Source organism: Opisthocomus hoazin, chromosome 7 (assembly GCF_030867145.1).
Source record: "Opisthocomus hoazin isolate bOpiHoa1 chromosome 7, bOpiHoa1.hap1, whole genome shotgun sequence".
NCBI lineage: Eukaryota > Metazoa > Chordata > Aves > Opisthocomiformes > Opisthocomidae > Opisthocomus > Opisthocomus hoazin.
The window spans coordinates 50,728,782-50,734,876 of record NC_134420.1 but is presented as its reverse complement, the minus strand read 5'-3'; positions in this window follow the sequence as shown (position 1 = coordinate 50,734,876).

Sequence of the window (6,095 nt, the reverse complement as noted above, 5' to 3'; positions counted from 1 at the left end):
AAATTCAGACCATACTTATCAGCCTGGGCTCTGTGAGGTGTTTAGTTGTGGAAGATCCTAGGCTATGCACGTCAGTCTCAGGAAGAGCATATAGGTATTGTGACACTGAGGCCAGCCAAGAATGTGGAAACTCAGTTCTGTTGGAAAGGGAAATTTAACTGTTGACAGCAAGAGGCTGGCTTGGAATTTTTTTCCCTCCCCATCCTCTTGGTTTGAGGCACCCATTTTATACACCAGACAACTTAAAGAAAATTTGTGCTGAATGACCCCAAAATTCTCATACCTGTAAGGGCAGAGTCGACATTCCTGCAGAAAAGTATGTTCTAGGCTAAGACCCCAGATCTCCTTCCCTCCCAGCCCTCAGCTACTTTAACCATGACATATTCAGTCTCTAACTCATTCATCACTATTTATTCCTGCCTAAACAATCCTATAGCAAAAGTTTTGTGTTAATAGCTGGCAGCAAGTGTTGAGATCTGAATGCTGACAATGCTTTTAAGAGATAGCCCAGCTAGACAGCCATAGCAAGATGTCTTTGGAGATTTATCTTGGATATAGAAAATCCGATAGGCTGGGAATCTGGGCTGACCCATTTAAGAAATGGAAAAGAATTTGTGATTGAGAGATGCACATACAGGGATAAAAGCGTAGTCCTGTATTTTAATGCGAATGAGTAAACAGTCAGCACTATAATAATCTCTAAGGCATTTGATCCCAATAAACCATCTTAATCCTTAGGGCTATTCTGGCAGTAAGAGATAACTGCATGGAAGCAGAAATGTTCTTAGCATAAAACTCACATATCCATGTTTACTGTGCTTTTTAGAGGTTTTCATACTCTTCCTCCTCCCCTTCTCCCCACCACTGATGAGCACTTCATCCGTACAGTCCGCCAGCTCCCTACTTCACTAGTGAGAGTCTTTTAATTTGGATTTTTATTGTTGCAAGCAAGGGCCAAGACAAAAGGAAAATCAAACCATAAAGAAATAATGCTTCCCTAGTGGCATGCCCTCTGCTTCAGTAATGTTTCACTACATATGACTATTTTTTTTTTTAAGTAGTCATAGATGTGGTCCTGTGCTTTGTGGGAGGATGCATTTCCCCATCTTTGCACTTAAAAAGCCTCTGAGCTGAATGCTTTTGTGGCTATTGTCTGCTGGTTGCTGCATTGCAGACAAAGGGCTATGGTTCAGAAATGCAGAGGCAGTGAATGCCTAGGCAGTGAAGTGCTAAAAGTTATCTACCTTGTTGTCATGACTCAAGACTGAATGACACTTACTAACGGATGAGGCCAAGACCACATCCTAGCTCCAGAAACCGGTAGGGCTTCTGCAGGTGCTGTCACCACATCACGTTTGCACCTCTTCGCCAAAGACTTCAGCTGAAGCAGCCCACCTGCTATTCAAGTCACACAGCTGTGATTTTTTTGTTTGTTTTGTTTATAATCTTCAAGCCAGCACTTGCTCCTCTGCTGTCGGAGTTCTGGCACGTAAAGACACTTCAGCCCTGTCTGGTATCTCCTGAGGATGTGGGCCTTGTCATCAGTGCAGAAATGCAGTACTTGCTGCAGCTGGTCTAGTGCTAGTGCTCTTCTGGACTAAACTGTGAGGCAGAAATGAAACTGGGACTATTATTTATAGCTCAGAAATCTCCTGAATAAAGATGAGAATTGTTTCATAATATTTTTTTCATTGATCAGTTAGTTTGCAAATTTTTTCTTGGGCAGGTAGCTGAATGGCCATTAGGTACCAGGCTTTGACTCAGCTCAAGGTTGCTTGCCACATAAGTTGAAATTAATCTTTTTTTCCCCACACAAATGACAATATTGCTTGGGTTATGACTCTTTGACACAATTGTTGCCATATAATGGCACTTAAATAATACAAATGAATTTGTGTTGTAGAACGTAGTTATACATTTGTGTTTTGAGCACTTCAAGGCCCGGGCTTGAGATTTGAGTTCCCCTCACAGTTATGCAAATAACAGTGCTCAACATTACAGCAAAAGCATTAACTGAGCTGGGAGCTGCTCTAAGTGTGGCAAAACAACCATTTGACATACATGTTTCACAATTAGGCGTAGCTCTACCTTGCTTTTTCAAACAAGTATCTCTAGTTCTGATTCATATTGTTTGACAAGGACTTGTAAGAATCTTAGCTTAGACAAAGCTATAAGATATAATTGCATGGGTGTCACTGTATCAAATGGCCCCTAGCATATGGGATACATTACGTCATACTATTGGTTGGGAAGTTGTGGATCCTTTAACTTATGTGAGGAAATTCAGGCCTGGAACTGCAGTTGGCTTCAGAATCGCAAATACTTTTGCTTCGCATCTTTTGGTGGTGAGTTTGTTCTGCAGTCACTGCACTGCTGATATTCATTAAAGTGCTGCTCCAGTGCTCTCTGAAATCAGTGGCAAAACATTTTTTGACCTCAGTGGCAAGTACTCAAGCTGCAATATGTCATAGTGCTAAACAGTGAGGTATTACATCTGATGGGTTCATCCTGCATGTGCATGTTAAGTGCAAGAGCCCAGTATACGTATGCAGTTGGTGGCCTGGGCTTGCATTAAGCCAGATACACTGGATATGCAGTTTATTTTGTTCCATTGTTCCAGGAAAATGGGTCAACGAGAAAGCAATAATATGAAGTGCCATCGGCCACGAAAAAGAAGAGTTTTAAATCTATTTATGAATCCCCTTCTGTAGAAGAAATTTTGACATTATGGTCATTGAAAAGAAGTCCTGTTTCTGAGAGGCCAGAAAGCTCCAGAGAACTGAGAAGCCTAGGCTTTTGAGACTATACTATACACTCAATCCTTGTGTTAGCAAGGCTTTGAGGGAGCAGAAACAGCCCTCCAAAAACTTCTCCTGTTACCAAGTAAGCCTTTACAATGCATACCATGCATATCATCATAATTTTTCTTTATGATCATAATGTGGCTAATATTTAAAAAAAATAGTGAACACCGTAAGGTAAAGGAAAAAAAAAAGTCAAAACTGTTTTAAAAGAAAAACTTGCAGAGAATTATAGAATGGGAGCACTCTTTTTTACTGTAAGAGCAGCTTTGCCATCAGCTTCAAAGGAAGTTGTAGTAGGTTCCGAATGTTTGTAATAGTTATAACCCAATTTATCCAGATAACAAGATCTTTGTTAGCTAAAATCTTGACAACGCTATGCACTTCAGTGCAGATTGTGAAAAATAACAATCAGCTTCAACTCTCCCTGACCCAGGAGTCAAAGGGCATTTAGTCTTACTTCCGATAATTAGATGCAATAAAATCGTGTTGTCATTGATGTTATCATAATTTGTATAAAAACTTGTTTTTAGCAAAACATTACAGATGCAGGCAGTGATTTTCTGCAGGAGCTCGCAGATGTTAAAGCTAGACTCTGGCAGACTAGAAGTTGCTTTGTGTGTTCAAATGCATGCATGTACCTGTGTCTTTACCAGTACGCACAGAAATAGGTGACATTTTTAATGAACAGTTGAGAACTCAATATCTTCCATTTCTAAATGTTTCTTTCTTAGTTTAAAAGAGTTTTAGTCTCTTTTCAGAAGCTCCTGTATTTCCAGCATTTGCTCTAAGTCTTTAAAATCTGACAGTCAGCTCTTGAATTGGAGAAGCTAAAGTTAACCAGAGGACTGGATGTATTCCACCTCTGGCAGCACCACAGTGTACCTTGGAGGCAGGAATAAAGAGTGGGGGAGTCCGGAAGCTTTGAGGGCTAATCTTGTTAGAGCCATGGATTTTCTATATAACCACAGGCAAGTCTCTTTGTCCTGTTTTCCATCCTTGCACAGAGGAGATACTAGTATCAGCTCGCAAGGGAACTATGGATGTAAATTAATGTTTATGACTCAGGGAACAGGCAGAAAAGAATAATCATCAAACATGATGCAGAAGAAGTAGCAAGGATCAAATACTGAGAGTTCAAATAGGTCTACTGAAAGAGCGTTCTGCTCCTCATCTTTGGGTGAGGTTGGGATTCTGGGGGAGAAAACAGTGCTGCAAGTAAATTCTAGTTTATAATGCATGTGAAGAAAAGGGCTTGATTCAAGTTACATATACAGTTAGCCCTTGCACAGCTCATCTTGTGCATTCTTGGCTGTGGAAATCAAAATCCTGTTCTTCACCTGCTGCTTTACTGGGTGCGTGGCTGTGCACTGCATGCAGGCTCTGTCTCTTCCTCTTCATCTCCTATTACAAATAGCCCTTGGAAACTGTTCCTCAGGAGGGGGTTCCTCATCACCTTGTGAATGATCTTTCCATTTACCTCTTTCCTCACTCTGCTGAAGACTTGCTGTCACCACCACTTGGTAGTACCGACTAAAAATTACTGGGCAAAGCTATAGGACTGAAAACTGTGAAGAACTGTCAGAACCAAGGAAGTCATTCAGCTACCATTACTGATGTTTTTCAGAGCCTTCACTTTTCCCATTTCCACTTTTGTTTCCTTGGTATGATTCAGTCTTGTTTTGTGGTCCAATGTTTTAACACTTTACGTAACTACCCTTGAAATCCAAATGCTCTCTCAGTGAATTTCTTCATAGTGTTCCAAAGGCTTTGGCAGCATTATTAAATACATCTATATTTTTAGAAAAATCTTTTCCAGCAAGTTTAATTTTCCATGTGCACCATCCAAAGCTGTTAGGCATAGTGCCTGCCTTAAAAGCCATTGAAGAAAAGTGTGTCTAAGGTTTTCCCAGCTGCTTGCTCAGGATTTTGCTGACTTCACATGGACATTAGCCGTTGCTTGTCTTCTGTAAACAGGTGGACAAAAGAGATGCATGGAGTGGTAGATGAAAACTCTTGCTGAGTGGCTTTACGTTGTGCTTGGTGGCAGGAGCACAGGTCTGTGCTTCTGTTAGGTTTGTACATGGTATGGAATCATGTGCAATTTTTTTTTTCTGTCTGCTTCAATTGAATTTAAGGAAACAACATGCTCATATAGCTCCATCCTAGCATGTTGAAACAGACTTCTCTCCAGGTAAATTACAGCAGACCTGAGCTATCTCCCGTTTTGACTCCCACTCTGAAGGCAGGTAAGTTCTATAAATCTCTTGTTAGGGAGAGAGAGAGGAATCTTGTCCACCTCTTGCCTACAACATTTGGTACTGCAAAAGCCCAAGTAATTAACACTAGCTAATTAAGTTTATCTGACTACTACACTGAAATGCCCTAAATTTTAAAAGGTATTTATGTAGCTAATTTCCTCTGTTTTCAATAAGAATTAGCCACCTTAATACCTTTACAAATTAAGCCCTTATTCAGCTATATGCAGTCCAACATAATATTGTGTGTGTGTGTGCACGTGCTCTGTTCCTCTCTCATGCAATCCACATGCCCAAATCACAAACATCGAATCCCTGCAAATCAACCATTTACTGAAAATTTACCTTGAATGGGATCATATTTACTGGTCTGTGAAAGTTAACATGAACAGGCTCTCCAGAGACAGGAGGTTATTAGGAACATTTGGGGACAGACAGGAGATATCGCACTGTGCAACGTGTGTGGTCTGAGGAGAAACCAGAGCGGGATAGATTGCTAAATGTAAGGGAGTGTTTTACCAAATTGGAGGGTGACGTAGCACTGGAACAGGTTGCCCAGGGAGGTTGTGGAGTCTCCTTCCCTGGAGACATTAAAGACCTGCCTGGACAAGGTCCTGTGCAGCCTGCTGTAGATGACTCTTCTTCGGCAGGGGGGATTGGACTAGAGGACCCACAGAGGTCCCTTCCAACTCCGAACATTCTGTGATTCTGTGATTCTGTGGATAAGAGGTTCTAATTTTGTATGCAGGCTCTCTTTCTGCAGCCCATGGAGGTCCACAGCGGAGCAGATACCCACCTGCAGCCCAGGGAAGACCCTACACCAGAGCAGGTGGAAGCCCAAAGGAGGCTGTGAACCCCTGGGGAGCCCACGCTGGAGCAGGCTCCTGCCAGGACCTGTGGACCCATGGAGAGAGGAGCCCATGCCGGAGCAGGCTTGCTGGCAGGGCTTGTGACCCCATGGGGGACCCACACTGAAGCAGCCTGTTCCTGAAGGACTGCACCCTGTAGGAGGGACCCACACTGAGGCAGTTCATGA